This window comes from Erpetoichthys calabaricus, chromosome 2, assembly GCF_900747795.2.
Source record: "Erpetoichthys calabaricus chromosome 2, fErpCal1.3, whole genome shotgun sequence".
NCBI lineage: Eukaryota > Metazoa > Chordata > Cladistia > Polypteriformes > Polypteridae > Erpetoichthys > Erpetoichthys calabaricus.
Window position 1 is genome coordinate 22,863,462 of NC_041395.2, and position 18,538 is coordinate 22,881,999.

Sequence of the window (18,538 nt, forward strand, 5' to 3'; positions counted from 1 at the left end):
AAGACAGGTTGAAATCTAAAAAATCAACTTTGACCTCAGTGTTAATGCTTGCAATACACCATTTACTGGAATGTAGTAATGCATGTAATAATAAAATGCATTGTGTTTGTCATTCCAAAAGATGGTGCATCACAGACACTTGTAGTGATAAATTACATTGCACCAAATATTTATGATGTGCCATCTGTTGGATTGATAAATGCAATGCATATGTCTCTGTTATGTGCCATTCAGTATTGGATCTATAAAAAGCAGTGTTAGTAGTGTTAATTTTTGGGATGCACCATCTGTTGGAACGACACAGACATACCAACTGGATGGGCACACTGATGCATAGGCACGTTTCCTTTTACAGTAGAGTCTCGCTTATCCAACCTTATCCAACATTCTGTATTATCCGACGTCCCACCGCAAAAAAAAAAAAGAAAAAAAAAACCGCATCAATAGGCAACAAGAACTGCAAGTTGCGAGCGTGAGCGTAGTCTATTTTTTGTTGCTAAGTTCATTTTTTCAGTTAAATTTTTCTGTTGTTTTGTTGTAAAACATGATTACAGTGGATTATGTGGCTGGCCCTCTCTGGCATGCATGCATGTCTATCACGTGCATGTGTGTGTGTGTGTGTGCATGTGCGGGTGCACGCATGTGTCTCTCGCGTGCGCGTGTGTATGTGCGCGTGCGTCTCTCTCGTGCGCGTGTGTGTGTGCGTGCGTCTCTCTCGCGTGTGTCTCTATCCTGTGTGTGTGCGTCTCTCTCTCGCGCGTGCGCGTTTGTGCGTCTCTCTCGTGGGCGCGTTTGTGCGTGAGTCTCTCTCGCATGTGTGTCTCTCTCCCGTGTGTGTGTGTCTCTTTCTCGCGCGCGTGTGTGCATGTGTTTCTCTCGCATGTGTGTGCGTGTGTCTCTCTCTCTTGCGCGTGCACGTGTCTGTCTGTGTCTCTCTCTCTCTCTCTCTTTCACGCTCTCTCTCTAACGCTGCACAGAGAATGCACAGGGAGAGACTGAACACGTGTGGAAATCATCGGTGCACAAACCAAAAGGGAAACTGGCTTGTTCCTATACCGAGTGTGTGGTCGTGCACAGAGGCAAGAGTTTTGCGAACTTTTTGGTCATAACCCGATTTGTACATGTTCAGAGATGTTCGTAAACTGAGGTTCCACTGTATTAGGCTCGTAATGTGTAAAATTATAACATAGTTTGACGTTTAATAGGCTTTTTCTTAACATCTCCCATTATCCGACATTTTCGCTTATCTGACGTTCTTCCGGCCTGTTTATGTCGGATAAGCGAGACTCTACTGTATTTAGGTGTGTCCGAAAATATATCAAAATGCTTTAAAATGGAGGGGATAACTGCAATAGCTTGATTTGTAAACAGAAGAGCAACAAAGTATCTTTAAAAAGGAAGAATTTAATGAATCAAATAGGAAAAACAGAGCAAAATGCTCAAAAGAGTAAATAGGGATTTGCCTAAAAGTCAATCCAAGGTAACTAGGTCAGAAAGCACAAATTCCAAAGGCAAATACTTTTAAACAGGCAGAAAAATCCAGCAACCAGCAAAACAAGCGATAAAAAAAAAAATAATAACAATAACAAAAATAATAATAACAATAATAATAATACTGCAGTGGGTTGGCACCCTGCCCGGGATTGGTTCCTGCCTTGTGCCCTGTGTTGGCTGGGATTGGCTCCAGCTGACCCCCGTGACCCTGTGTTCGGATTCAGTGGGTTGGAAAATGGATGGATGGATAATAATAATAATAATTACAAAAAGATTCCTAATACACACCAAAGACCCACTGGTTGAATCTCACACTCCGGCCTGCAGATAAAGACAGAGGAAGGGCCCAGCAGCTGTAATGTCACAGTGGCCCCACCTCCTAGGGCTCCACTAACAAAAGACATGGAATGGAGGCACATTTAAAAAGAAACGATACAATAGAAAATACATAAAAATATGTCATGTCATTTTCTAACCTGCTTAATCCAGAACAGGGTTGTGGAAGGTGCTGGAGCCTATCCCAGCTAGCACAGGGTGCAAGGCAGGCACAAACACTGGATGGGGTGCCAGTCCATCGCAAGGCGAACACAGAAACACACACCCAAACACCAAGGCCAATTTAGCGTCCCCAACTCAACCAATCCTTCATGTCTTAGGATGGTGGGAGGAAACCAGAGCATCTGGAGGAAACCCACACAGACATGAGGAGAACATACAATCTCCACAGGGGGAGGACCCTTTGGTCTCCTTACTACTCCTGCACTGCTGTGCTGCCCCATACAAATATTACATGCATGTAGGGAGCATGCGCTGATAGCACGTTGCTGCACCCACCAGACGCCCAACCACCTGGATTGGGACCCGAGTGCAGTGGGAGACACCTCAGCACCACACTGGAATACTGTGAGGTGTATTACAGTGGCTGGAGTGCTTGTTTAAGTTTAAGTTGGAGGTCCTGCTTACAGGGCTGGATGCAGGTTAACTTCGTGCTCAGGACAAAGCAATTGCAGGTTAAAGGCCTTGAACAATAATAAATTAAAAATGACAATAAAACACATAAACTCAAGTTGTTTTATAACAGTGTGTTTTTTGAGGTCTCCAGCCATTTTGAGCCATGTTATACAAAGGGTTATAACTGGAATGTGTGGGACACCAAATGATCCCCTCCAGCCTTTATCCTTGCACTGTGGTGTCTGCCGACGGCCAGCCATAATCTGATGACTCCTAAATTACAGAGGCGCTGAGAAGCAGGTCCTTAATGCTTTCAGTAAGAGAGAATTTGTCATGATTTTCAATGCAGGAACAACCTCTAAGCGTAGTATTAATGCATGTTATACCTTTTCTGGGATTTTGACACATGAAGAATTCATATCTGGTGTTATTTTCCTGATTTGTCTTGAAATACACGTAGCTGATAAATACAAGACAAAGAATGTAGACATATGTACAAAATTCAAAGAGGTGCAAGAAATAAATGTGGAACTGTATGTAAGAATATTGCAAGATACTGGGGGTATTGGGGGTGCCCAGGCTGAGCAAGGACAACTGAAGTAATATTTGTGACTTTGTAGGTCCGTGGAAAGACATTCTTCTCATATCTGCTTGTTCTGGCGTAGTTTAGTCTGTAATGCCTGACAACTGGGAGAAGTTCAAAGAAGTTGTGTCCTCGATGTGAGGGGTCGGAGATGAATGTCCCTGCCCACTTCATGTCTCTGGAGTAGTACAGGTCCAGTAAGGTGGGAGGACTGGTGCCAGTGGTCTTTTCGGCAGACCTGACTATTCGCTGTTGCCTGTTCTTGTCCTATTTAGTTGCTGATCCAAGCCCCCCTGTAATAGAGGAGCAGAGAACAGACTCGATGACTGCTGTGTAGAACGAAATCAGCATATACTTGGAGAGTCATAAAAAAAAGGAGTAAAATCACTTGTATGCATGCACATTTGGCCAAAAAATGTGATTCTAGTTCTGAAAAATTAAGAAGTTAGTTTTTGTTAGCGCCATGATTTTGATGCTTTTGGAACTGGTCATGTGACTGTAATTGACATCCATGAGAGGTTAGGAGTGTGCGCTATGTGATTTCTTACCGCCATATCACTAAGGGAGGAGTATCGCCTTTTAATATCATTTCTATATAGATTCTGGTTATGTAACACGCTGCAATTACAAAATAACTCGTTCCAACAAGGGAGCTAGCGCCTCCTGCTGGATACAGCGATTAGAAAATTGTTACTGCATCACTGTCATAGCACTAAAAAAATTCAGAGATGGATAAATAATCCCAAAATCTGTGTCCAGAAAGACTTCCAGTGTTCTTGTAGAAATATTTCTCTTAAAGTAATACTCTGGATTCCCTGTGTAATTTTGAACACTTCAGCCACGTTACCTCTGCTTGAAATGAAAAGGTTCAGTTCCTCCAGTCTCTCCTCATAGTTCAGACCTCTCACTCCTTTAATCAGTCTGGTTGCTCTCCTCTGGACTTTCTCTAGCGCTGCTGTGTCTTTTTGGTAATATGGACACCAAAACTGTAGACAGTACTCCAGTCCTCACTAGTATGTTCAAATTTAAATGTAACCTCCTTTGACTGCAAGTTGGAAAACTTGGAGGTTGGTGGCAGGGTTGGCACTCCAGCCACTGTCAGAAAACCTCACACTGTTCCAGTGCGGTGCTGAGGTGTCACCCGCTGCACTCGGGTCCCAATCCAGGTGGTTCGGCGTGTGGTGGGCACGGCAACGTGCTATCAACATGCATGCAATATTTGTATGGGGCAGCACAGCAGTGCACTGGTAGTACTGCTGCCTAGCAGTAAGGAGACCAAAGGGACCTCCCCCTGTGGAGATTGTATGTTCTTCCCATGTCTGTGTGGGTTTCTCTCCGGATGCTCTGGTTTCCTTCCACCATCCTAAGACATGAAGGATTGGTTGAATTGGGGACGCTAAATTGGCCTTGCTGTGTGGGTGTGTGTTTCTGTGTTTGCCTTGCGATGGACTGGCACCTCATTCAGGGTTTGTGCCTGCCTTGCACTCTGTGCTAGCTGGGATAGGCTCCAGCACCTTCCATGACCCTGCTCTGGATTAAACAGGTTAGAAAATGACATGACAAATTTTTATGTAGGCCTATTTTCTGTTGTATTTTTCTCCATTCCATGTCTTTTGTTAGTGGAACCCTAGGAGGCGGGGCCACTGTGACATTGCGGCTGCTGGGCCCTCCCTCTGCCTTTATCTGCAGGCCGGAGTGAGAGATCCAACCAGTGGGTCTTTGGTTTGAATTAGGAATCTTTTTGTTATTACCCTAAGTTCTTGTCAATAAGCCGCGGCTTATCTAAGGAAAAAAGTTGTGAAAATGAAAAAATAGAATATCGGCTTATACATAAGTCCGGCTTATACATCCATCGCGGGGGTTGCGTTCCAGAGCCACCCGCGAAATAAGAATATCTGCGAAGTAGAAACCATATGTTTATATGGTTATTTTTATATTGTCATGCTTGGGTCACAGATTTGCGCAGAAACACAGGAGGTTGTAGAGAGACAGGAACGTTATTCAAACACTGCAAACAAACATTTGTCTCTTTTTCAAAAGTTTAAACTGTGCTCCATGACAAGACAGAGATGACAGTTCTGTCTCACAATAAAAAGAATGCAAACATATCTTCCTCTTCAAAGGAGTGAAGCAAACAAATCAATATGTCTGTTTGGCTTTTAAGTATGCGAAGCACCCGCGGCACAAAGCTGTTGAAGGCGGCAGCTCACACCCCCTCCGTCAGGAGCAGACAAAGAGAGAGAGAGGGAGAGTTTGTTTTTCAGTCAAAAATCAATACGTGCCCTTCGAGCTTTTAAGTATGCGAAGCACTGTGCAGCATGTCTTTTCAGGAATCAGCTTTACAAAAGATAGCAACGTGAAGATAATCTTTCAGCATTTTTAGACGAGCGTCCGTATCGTCTAGGTGTGCGAACAGCCCCCCTGCTCAATCCCCATACGTCAGGATCACAGATAGTCAGCGCAAGAGAGAGAGAACAGTAAGCCGGGTAGCTTCTCAGCCATCTGCCAATAGCGTCCCTTGTATGAAATCAACTGGGGCAAACCAACTGAGGAAGCATGTACCAGAAATTAAAAGACCCATTGTCCGCAGAAATCCGCGATATATATTTAAATATGCTTACATATAAAATCACAATTTAAATGACCACTACGCGCTCGTGTTGACTCGGCGACGCCCAGAGCAGAAAGAACGCGCTCCGGCCGCTCCAACCGCGCCATGCGGGGAGTGAGAGAGACGGCAATATCTCACACTCTCTCCCCCCTTAAAGAAATTAAATGGGCGCGAGTGAGACCACTGACCTCCCTCCCTTCTATTAGTTATAGGTTATAGTACGTTCGGCTTATCCATGAGTCCGGCTTATCTATGATACGATTTTATTTTAAAAATTCGTATGATTTTTGGTCTCCGGCTAATACATGAGTCCGGCTTATAGACAAGAACTTAGGGTATTATTATTATTATTATTATTATTATTATTATCATTATTATTATTATCTCTTGTTTTGCTAGTTGCTGGATTTTTCTGCCTGTTTAAATGTATTTGCCTTTGGAATTTGTGTTTTAGGACCTAGTTACCTTGGATTGACTTTTAGGCAATCCTTATTTACTCTTTTGAGCATTTTGCTCTGTTTTTCCTATTTTTTTAACCTCCTTTGACTGCAAGTTGGAAACCTTGGAGGTTGGTGGCAGGATTGGCACTCCAGCCACTGTAAAAAACCTCACACTGTGCCAGTGTGGTGCTGAGGTGTCACCCACTGCACTTGGATCACAATCAGGGTGGTTCGTCATGTGGTGGGCGCGGCAACATGCTATAAAATCAGGGTATGCTCCCAACCTCCTCTTCCTCCTCCTCTTCCTCCTTTGACTTGTACTTCACATCTCATGACATAAAACCTAACATTCTGTTAGCTTTCTTAAAGGCTTCTGACTTCTGGATGGAGAATGTAAAATGTCCTCCACACCTCCTAGGTCCTTCTCATAACAATCAGCGCATGATCCCCACCTCCTCCTCGTCCTCCTTTAACTTGTAGTTCACATCTCATAACATAACATCTAACATTCTGTTAGCTTTCTTTATGGCTTCTGAACTCTGGATGGAGAAAGTAAAATGTCCTCCACGCCTCCTAGAACCTTCTCAAAGCTTCCACTACAAATTCAAATTTGAGCTGCAACAAATATTCCACATATTCCATAATTTTAAAAATAATTTACAATATTGTAGTATTAAATGTTGTTATTTAATTATCTATCCATCCATTATCCAACCCGCTATATCCTAATTACAGGGTCATGTGGGTCTGCTGGAGCCAATCTCAGCCAACACAGGACGCAAGGCAGGAAACAAACCCCAGACAGGGCGCCAGCCCACCGCAGGGCACACGCACACACACACACACACACACACACACACACACACACACACACACATACTGGGGACAATTTAGAATCGCCAATGCTCCTGACCTGCATGTCTTTGGACTGTGGAAGGAAACCCATGCAGACACAGGGAGAAAATGCAAACTCCATGCAGGAAGGACCCGGGAAGAGAACCAGGGTCTTCTAACTGTGAGGCAGCAGCGCTACCGACTTCTTAATACAGAAAGTGCCACTGAACCATTTGCAGACATTTTCTGGATAGAATAGTGATTGGCACTAATTCAAAACAAAAACACTACATAGTGTAGCGTGTGGCAGGGGCCTTTGCCCGGCCGGGATGTCTCCACTCTGGGAAGACTGGGGGAGCAAACGTGGCCATAGCGTTACCTCCCCCAGCATGCTAGATGGCAACCCCCCTAGGTTGCAACGGTGCCTCGGACTCCTGCAAGGCTTCATGGGAGTTGAGTTTGGTACAGCCCTGTTGGAATCCGGGGGTGCTGCCAGGGGGCGCTGCAGTGGTTCCTGAGCTCATGTGGGTGGTTCTTCTGCCACACCCGGAAGTGCAGCAGGAAATAGATCATCAAACAACTGAAGCACTTCCGGGTGGGCTATAAAAGGAGCCAGCAGCCACCACTCCGGGAGCCAGAGTCTCGAGGAGGAGGACGAAGCTTGCCGGAGGGAGAGTGGAGGAGAAAGATAGAGAAAAGAGAAGAAAAGTATTCTTGAACTGTGTTGTGCCTGTGGGAACGGGGAAGGCGTTGCCCACAGGTGAAGAAAAAAAAAATAAAAACATGTATTTGTTTTATAAATGTGCCTCCTGTGTCTGTCTGTGTTGGGTCTGGCCCTGGTATAGCGCCTTTGTCACAATAGTTTGGACAAGATGGCATCAGAGACCCTCTCAGGGAATAGATAGATAGATAGATAGATAGATAGATAGATAGATAGATAGATAGATAGATAGATAGATAGATAGATAGATAGATAGATAGATAGATAGATAGATAGATAGATAGATAGATAGATAGATAGATAGGAAAGGTGCTATACAAATGATCTGGAGCATACAACCAAGACAATGCTAGAATGACTTCAGGGCAAGTCTCTGAGTATCCTTGAGTGGCCCATAGGAACATCTATGGAGAGATCTGAAGATGGCAGTTTACAGATGCTTCCTATCTAACCTAATAGAACCTGATAGAACTTGAGAGGATTTGTCAGCAAGAATGCGATACACTGCCCAAATCCAGGTGTGAAAGGCTTATAGAAACTTTCTTAAGATGACTCATAGTTGTAATTGCTGACAAACAGGCTCCTATAACATACTGAATTAAGGGTCTGAATACTTCTATGAATAAGAGATTACTGCATCCAATGTAGATAGATAGATAGATAGATAGATAGATAGATAGATAGATAGATAGATAGATAGATAGATAGATAGATAGATAGATAGATAGATAGATAGATAGATAGAATTGTTTCAGAAACTGCTGAGATCTCTTCAGTGTCTGCATACTTTATTATGTTGTAGTTTTCATTTTAAATGGATCAATTTGCCATTTTCTCCCATCAGTCTACTCCCAGTAACTAAGAATGACATTTAAGTATGCAGACGCTCCTAAAGATGCGTTTTGAACTTAAATGAAGTCTACCTGTGAAAAACGGAATTGAGTTAGACATCATTTAGAAAGCTGCACACCTCTGTTTACAAGGTCCCACTATTCACACTGCCTGTCAGGACAAATCGATCCATGAAGTTGAAGGAACTCTTTATAGACTCTGTGAGCAAATTGTGGTGAAGCATTGATCAGGTCGAGGGCATACAATTTTTTCTAAAGTTTTAAGTGTTTCTAGGAGCATAAAAGTGAATAATTGAGACATGGAAGAAGTTTGGAACCACCAGAAGTCTTCCTAAAGTTGTCTGTCTGATCAAACTGAGTAGCCAGGCAAGAAGGACCTTGATCTTGAGGTGACCCAGAATCCAATGGTCACTGTTTGGAAGAGCTTCAGAAGTCCCCTTTCTTTTGTTTATTGTTGCCTTATTAAAAAGCCCTAAGCAATTCTCCTTTGGCTAAGCTCTCCTTCTCAGGAGTGGGGTTTGATTTGTCTTCAATTTTGTTTTGTTATAAATTGATCCATTTGTATGGAATGATTACAATAAAATGAATAAATAAAATAATAAAAAAAAAGAAGTCCTCTGCTGAGATGAGAGATCCTGTCGGAAAGAAGACCATCTCAGTAGCACTCCACCAATTAGGCTTTAATGGTATCATACCCAGATGGAAGCTGTCTTTGAATAATTGGCATATGGCAGCCCAGTTGGAGTTCAATTTAGTATAATAGGACAAAATGTTTACTCTTTGGACAGGACTCCAAGCAACCTTTCTGGCAAAGACCAAGCACTGCTTAAGACCATTCGTCCAGTGAAGCATGGTGGTGGCACCATCATGATATGGTGGTGCTTCTCAGCAACAGAGACAGGGAGACTGGTCAGATTTGAAGGACAGAAGAATACACAGCCACCTCCAGAGAGATCCATGAAGAAAACTTGCTCCAGAGTGCTCCAGGGTGTATGGGTGCTCAGACTGGAGGGTTTTTTAAACAACGGTAATTCCAATGATATTTTGTATTCAAGTTAAAACTGGGATGCAGACCATTCCATTTTTTTTTCTAGTAAGTTTTAGTGGAGAGAAAAGAAAATTGATAATTTCCATCCAGCTATATCCTAACTACAGGGTCACAGGGGTCTGCTGGAGCCAATTCCAGCCAACACAGGGCACAAGGCAGGGAACAAATCCCAAGCAGGGCACCAATCCACCGTAGGACACACACACTAGGGACAATTTAGAATCGCCAATGCACCTAACTTGCATGTCTTTGGACTGTGGGAGGAAACCAGAGCACCCGGAGGAAACCCACACAGACACAGGGAGAACATGCAAACTCCAATCAGGGAGGACTCGGGAAGTGAACCTGGGTCTCCTAAGTGCGAGGCAGCAGCGCTACCACTGTGCCACCATGCCACCCAAATTAATAATTTCATTCATGATAAATATTTTTGTAAACTGTCTTATAGATTATCTTTATTTGCACACTTATATTTTATGTTGAAGCCAGTCCATTTAATAGATAAAACTTTTTTATACAAAGCAGGAACTGACTGGTCAGAAAGCCTGGGGGAATACAGGTGGGCTGAGATGATCTGGCTGGGGATAGGAGAGGGGTGAGTCGTGCTGAAACAAGAATGGAATAAAGTAGGGAGTCACCTTGCACGATGATATCCCATTGGTCCAGGACATATGTCAAAGGAGTTGGACTAAGATAAAGACAGGGATAGCAAAGAAAGTCTCTCTCTGCCATTTTCCATCCAGGGAAGAGAAACCTGGTAGCCAACAATCAGGTTGTATTATTTTGCCAACACTCACATGTGCAATTTGTTGATTATTTTGGGTTTTTTATCTATAATAAATTATACTTAAATATCTTTTTCTTCTGCAGTCTTAGTGCTCCGTCTTGCTGCTGGAGATCATAGATATAAAAGGTAATGTAACATACAAGGGTCACATTGGGGACATTTTGTATAAGGTCTCCATAATAAAGAGTATAAAGGTGAACAGTGTCACCTTAGGACTCTACCACAACCAAACACGTGTAAATGAAAGCCCTTCGATACGCACTGGAATCCCAGGTGAGTGTACGTCTGCCAGCTGCAGCTTCGCTCATTCTCTCCATGGAGATACTGAGAGCCGCTTCTCTGTTTACTGACATGTCAAGCACTGACTCATTATTTTTTGTATTATTAAACACTTAGGCAAAACAGCAGCTTTCCTACTAAATCATTAAGAAAGAAAATATTCAATAATTGAAGAAGATGTATGGTTGCAGCACTCTAAGTGTGACACGTCTGCTAAAGTGCAGTTACGGGAGATTCTCCTTTCAGGCAAAATTCTGAGCTATGCTGCAGGGTGGGTTGTTTGAAAGAATGAGTGCATCCTTCAGATATTTAATGGTTACGTAACGCAGGTGAGTCATTCAAAGTGAGCTGCTGTCTGTTAAAATAGCCACAGCTGTGGCTTTGTTTTATTTTCTGGAAGTCGCGAATACAGCACTCAAAATGGGCCACTTACATGCAGAGAGTCTGCATGTCCTCATACGCAGAAGACACCAGATTAATGTATGATTTGCTTTATCCTTGAGATTTGATAAGACTGAGCTCATTGGCTGCTGCTTGTCAGTTTCCCATTGTAGCCTCACCTTGCTGCTTCCTGTCTTAGACACTTCTTTTAGATAGATAGATAGATAGATAGATAGATAGATAGATAGATAGATAGATAGATAGATAGATAGATAGATAGATAGATAGATAGATAGATAGATAGATAGATAGATAGATAGATAGATAGATAGATAGATAGATACTTTATTAATCCCAAGGGGAAATTCACATACTCCAGCAGCATCGTACTGATAAAAAACAATATTAAATTAAAGAGTGATACAAATTCAGGTATAACAGACAATAACTTTGTATAATGTTAACGTTTACCCCCCTGGGTGGAATTGAAGAATCGCGTAGTGTGAGGGAGGAACAATCTCCTCAGTCTGTCAGTGGAGCAGGACGGTGACAGCAGTTTGTCGCTGAAGCTGCTCCTCTGTCTGGAGATGATCCTGTTCAGTGGATGCAGTGGATTCTCCATGATTGACAGGAGCCTGCTCAGCGCCCGTCGCTCTGCCACAGATGTCAAACTGTCCAGCTCCATGCCACGTACACGACCTTTAGAGAGCAAAGGGATTGTTACAGTCATGTGAAAAGTTAAGAACACCCCAGGAAATGTCATGTCATTTTCTAACCCGCTTAGTCCTGAAGCCTATCCCAGCTAGCATTGGGTGCAAGGCAGTAACAAACCCTGCACAGGCCACCAGTCCATCTCAGGGTGAGAAGGTATTGTGTTTAATAAAGAGAATTGATTTGCACTCAGGACTTGTGTCTGGGGTTTGGGGCTCTGAGGTGTCCACTATTTGCCACACCTTTATTAGATTTAAAATCCTACCTCGATTCCATTGTCATTCAATTTGCATGTATCTCCATTAGAGATACTTATATTTGCACCTTCTATTTATTTTTGTAAGTATATGCTATGATGTTTGCTGATGATATTGTGATCTGTAGCGAGAGTAGGGAGCAGGTTGAGGAGACCCTGGAGAGGTGGAGATATGCTCTAGAGAGGAGAGGAATGAATGTCAGTAGGAAAAAGACAGAATACATGTGTGTGAATGACAGGGAGGTCAGAGGAATGGTAAGGATGATACAGGGAGTAGAGTTGGTGAAGGCGGATGAGTTTAAATACTTAGGATCAGCAGTACAGAGTAATGGGGATTGTGAAAGAGATGTGAAAAAGAGAGTGCAGGCAGGGTGGAGTGGGTGGAGAAGAGTGTCAGAAGTAATTTGTGACAGACGGGTATCAGCAAGAGTGAATGGGAAGGTCTACAGGACGGTAGTGAGACCAGCTATGTTATATGGGTTGGAGACGGTGGCACTGACCAGAAAGCAGGAGACAAAGCTGGAGGTGGCAGAGCTAAAGATGCTAAGATTTGCAATGGATGTGACGAGGATGGACAGAATTAGAAATAAGGACATTAGAGGGTCAGCTCAGGTTGGATGGTTGGGAGACAAAGTCAGAGAGACGAGATTGCGTTCGTTTGGACATGTGCAGAGGAGAGATGATGGGTATATATGAGAGAAGGGTACTAAGGATAGAGCTGCCAGGTAAGAGGACAAGAGAAAGACCTAATAATAATAAAATTAATAATAATTCTTTGCATTTATATAGCACTCAGAAATTGCAGGTTAAGGGCCCAACAGAGTAGAGTCCCTTTTTGGCATTTACAGGATTTGAACCGGCAACCTTCCGATTGCCAGTGCATATCCTTAGCCTCAGAGCCACCACTCCGCCTAAGAGAAGGTTTATGGATGTGGTGAGAGAGGACATACAGGTGATAGATAGATAGATAGATAGATAGATAGATAGATAGATAGATAGATAGATAGATAGATAGATAGATAGATAGATAGATAGATACTTTATTAATCCCAATGGGAAATTCACAAATAGATAGATGGGTGTAACAGAGAAAGATGCACAGGACAGAAAGATATGGAAGAATATGATATGCTGTGGCAACCCCTAATGGGAGTATCCAAAAGAAGAAGAAAAAGAAGAAGTAAATATAATCTTTCTTATACTATTTGTAAAGCACTACAGTTTTTATAGGAAAATGTGGTATAGAAATAAATACTGTTATAAATTAAAGCAATGTTAAAAAAAAGCAGCATTAAAACACAATATCGCCATTGTGAATGAGAGCACACAAAAGAATAAAATGCACAGACTCGTCTGCCTTTCCAGCCTTTAATACTAAAAGGCGTTATGTTTCAGCCCTTTCTGTGCACTTTAGTGATCTCGGCTTTCTCAAGAAGATTTCACTTTCATTTCCAACTGCATCACTTGTTTTCCCTTATTAGTTTCTCCCTTAAGGGCAGAGTGCTCTGGCATTGACAACAATTAAAAAGATGGCTTCCTGTAAACTCAGAAGGATTCCAGTGACAGCAAAGTATAAGGAGCCAGCTCAGTGCTTCAGAAATATGTTTGTTGTCTGGTAGTAAATGTTTGGTATTGGCCATCTAGACTGCCTCAGTCAGTCAGCCATTTTCTAACCTGCTTAGTCCTGAACAGGGTCATGAAGGGTCCTGAAGCCTATCCCAGCTAACAAATCCTAGATAGGATGCCAGTCTATTGCAGGGCAAACGCACACACACATGCCATACACCACACACTAGGGCTAATTTAGTAACACCAATCCACCTCACCTGCATGTCTGAACTGTGGGGGGAACATGCAAACTCCATGCAAGGAGGACCCTTGCTCTTCTTAGAGCAAGGCAGCAGTGCTACCACTATGCCATCTTAGACTACCTTAGTTTTTTGTAAATAAAGACAAACTTCAGCTTTTATACTAGGGTATGGGTAGCACAGTGGCAAGTGCTGGACTTGCTCTAGCGCTTCTGTGTCTTTTTTATAATATGGACACCAAAACTGTAGACAGTACTCCAGTCCTCACTAGTATGTTCTAATTTAAACGTAACCTCCTTTGACTGCAAGTTGGAAAACTTGAAGGTTGGTGGCAGGGTTGGCACTCCAGCCACTGTAAAAAAAAACCTCACACTGTTCTAGTGTGGTGCTGAGGTGTCACCCGCTGCACTCGAGTCACAATCAGGGTGGTTTATCATGTAGTGCGTGTGGCAACGTGCTATAAAATTAGCGTATGCTCCCAACCTCCTCTTCCTCCTTCTCCTTTGACTTGCACTTCACATCTCATGACATAAAACCTAACATTCTGTTAGCTTTCTTAAAGGCTTCTGACTTCTGGATGGAGAAAGTAAAATGTCCTCCAAACCTCCTAGGTCCTTCTCAGATCTCCCACAGCAAATTCAAATTTGAGCTGCAATAAATATTTCACATATTCCATCCATTATCCAACCCGCTATCTCCTAACTACAGGGTCACGGGGGTCTGCTAAAGCCAATCACACCCAACACAGGAAGCAAACCCCAGGCAGGGTACCAGCCCACCACAGGGCACACACACACAGAGCACAATTTAGAATTGCCAATGCACCTAACCTGCATGTCTTTGGACTGTGGGAGGAAACCCACGCAGACACGGGGAGAACATGCAAACTCCACACAGGGAGGACCCGGGAAGCAAACCCAGGTCTCTTAACTGCGAGGCAGTAGCGCTACCCACTGCGCCACCGTGCAGCCCACATATTCCATAATTTAAAAAATAATTTACAGAATTGTAGTATTAATTTTTGTTATTGAATTATTGCTGTCTTAATACAGAAAGTGCCAGTGAACCATGTGCAGACATTTTCTGGTTAGAATAGTGATTGGCACCAATTCAAAACAAAAACACTACATAGTCTGGACAAGATGGCAGCAGAGATAGATAGATAGATACAGATGCTCCCATCTAACCTAATAGAACCTGAGTGGATTTGTCAGCAAGATTGCAATACACTGCCCAAATCCAGGTGTGAAAGGCTTGTAGAAACTTAATAGACAGTAATTGCTGCCAAATGGGCTTTTATAATGTACTGGATTAAGGGTCTGAATAAGAGATTTCTGCATCCAATAATAATAATAATAATAATTCTTTGCATTTATATAGCACTTTTCTCACTACTCAAAGTGCTTAGCAATTGCAAGTTAAGGGCCTTGCTAAAGGGCCCAACAGAGTAGAGTCTCTTTTGGCATTTACGGGACTCAACCCAGCAACCTTCTGATTGCCAGTGCAGATCCCTAGCCTCAGAGCCACCACTCCACCTACTCAATGTAGATAGATAGATAGATAGATAGATAGATAGATAGATAGATAGATAGATAGATAGATATGAAAGGCACTATATGATAGATAGATAGATAGATAGATAGATAGATAGATAGATAGATAGATAGATAGAAGTGAGACACTATAAGATAGATAGATAGATAGATAGATAGAAAGATAGATAGATAGATAGATAGATAGATAGATAGATAGATAGATAGATAGAAGTGAGACACTATAAGATAGATAGATAGATAGATAGATAGATAGATAGATAGATAGATAGATAGATAGATAGATAGATAGATAGATAGATAGAAGTGAGACACTATAAGATAGATAGATAGATAGATAGATAGATAGATAGATAGATAGATAGATAGATAGATAGATAGATAGATAGATAGAAGTGAGACACTATAAGATAGATAGATAGATAGATAGATAGATAGATAGATAGATAGATAGATAGATAGATAGATAGATAGATAGATAGATAGATAGATAGAAGTGAGACACTATAAGATAGATAGATAGATAGATAGATAGATAGATAGATAGATAGATAGATAGATAGATAGATAGATAGATAGATAGATAGATAGAATTGTTTCAGAAAGTATTGAGATCTCTGCACTGTCTGCACACTTTATTGTGTTGTAGTTTTCATTTTAAATAGATCAATTTACCATTTTCTAACGTCAGTCTTCCCCCGTAACTATTAATGACATTTAAGTTGCCGACCCTCGGCTGCAGCACTCCAAATTCTGTTCAGGTACAGCCTGCTTGCTTTATTTACGTCTACTAAAGATGTGTTTTGAACTTAAATGAAGTCTACCTGTGGCAAATTGAACTGATCAGATATCATTTAGAAAGCCACACACTTCTGTTTATAATGTCCCACAATTCACACTGCATATCAGGACAAATCAAGCCATGAAATCCAAGGAACTCTCTGTAGACCTTGTGATCAAATTGAAGTGAAGCATTGATCAGGTCAAGGGAATGGGAAAAAAAGTGAAAGTACAATTTGAGCAGTACGATCCTAGACACATGTGGTAAGGTCTACAGACAATAATGCACTATGAGGAGACTACTCCCACCACAGTGAGTGCCAACGCCTCCTAATTATTTTTAACGCCAGTTAGTGGTCTGTGTCAGGAGCTCTGCCCAGTGAGGAAACACTGCTCTCTTTGTCAGCACACAACGTAATTAGAGCTTTTAGGAAAGCATTTTAGGACTTGTTTTTAAGGTCTGCGCTGATCATCATGCTCCAGTGCACACACTAAAACTTAACGTCTTCTTAACCCGGTCTTTCATATCAATATGTTTTTAAAGGTTTGCTATTTTGCTTTCTTACCTAAGAAATCAAATCCAACCTGTCTGCATGCCTACCGTCCCGTTACACTGATGCCGATAGCACTGCAGTGTTTCAAGAGGCTAGCCAAGAATTACATACAGTATGCTCTTCGCTGCCAAAACATCTCCATCCATCACAGTTCTCAAATATTTCCAGTAGATTTGTGAACGATGCCATCACCTTGACCGTACATACAGTACTGACCAACCCAAACAACAAGAGATGGGGGAATTGGGGGAATTATTTGTGAATACTGTTTATAGACTATAGTCTAGTAATTTAACAAAATAAGCCCTTTAAGCTCATCACCAAGCTTAAGGACCTGCATCTGAACACTTCACTGTGTAGCTAGGTTTTTTACTTCTTGGCAGGCAGACCCCAGTGGGTTCAAGTGGGTGGCCACACGTCATCATCCCTCACTTTCAACACAGGGGCTCCACAGGGCTGTGTGCTGAGTCCTTTGCTATACTCTGTCTACACGAACGACTGCTTGGCTGAACGTGACTCTAACATCATTAGGAGGTTTGGTGATGACACAGATGTGGTGAGCCTGATCTCTAACAACAATGAGAAGGCTTACCTGGATAAAGTGTACCCAATGTATTGTTGAGTTTATTTATTTAAGATCAATTAGCTGTATTATCTGTCCCATGAGTCTTTATTCTTGTATTTTATGTTTTCGCAGTTGTATGCATTTGAAATTCCCCTTGTTAATAAAGTTTTATCTAATCTAATCTATAAATACAGTATATAGATTAAGCAAAAAATATCACATACTGTATATGTCTGCATAGCAATTTAAATCATAAATCACAGGGACATATTGGTTTGTGTTACTCTGAACTGCAGGTCTGTCACAAACACCTGTTATGTTTCAGAATATAAGGCACTATGTGTGAGCTTCTTTTTGACACTTTTAACTAGTTGTAGGAGGACAGTTTGGAACTAAAAGACATGATGTCCACCTTCATCTTTACCTTGGACACATATCTTCTTCTTTCTTCAGGTTCACAAACCATTTTAGACAGGAGTGTTAACTCTAGAACCCTCTCGATTTGAAAACAGGTGTCTGGCTACCAGGGACTTAATGTACTCCAACCATGTGGATTCAAAGAATCAAAAAGACAGATAAAGCAAACTCATCTTTAAAAAGGCCACTGTTCTCAATCACACAATTGGTTAAATGGGCTGTCCTGTTGCTACGACAACCTGTCATAAATGACATTTGCAGGCCATTTATTAGTTCCTCAGAAAAGAGAACTGATTCCTGCCTCTTTAGCAAACCGCACTCTTGACTTTTTGTTACTTATTTCCACAGAATCTCTCAGTGCGGTGGAGAACAAAATTATTGATTTTCATAAGAAATCTGTTTGGTTTTATTATTTTTTTTCTTTTGTCATTTTATGAATCAAATGTGGACATGGCCTCCTAGGGATGAAAGAATGATCTCATAGCAGAATGATTTCATTGTGGACAACCTTTTCACCACTAAGGGATTTTCAGGTTTTTACTAATGTTTAGAACATACTGTACATAGGACCCTTGTGGTACAGCAGTACATGAAATTTGTCCGCCAATTTTCCCCAGTCTGATTCTTCAAAATGCAGTGAGCCAATGCATGTCTCAGGAGCATTGGGATATAGGAAGGACCCACCAGTATAAGCTCCATAACATAACATTTTCAAATTCATTTAATGCAATATTAGGTGAAGGAGGGCCAACGCCTATCTCAGCAGCATCAGGTGGAACCAACCTGGAGTCAGAGACAGCCCATCATACAGAGTACAACTCAGTACTGCTAATTAACCAAAACAACAGTCACAAACCTGCTTAACCAAATTCTGGGTCATGGGGTGGACCTTAGCAGAATCAGAAACACACTCT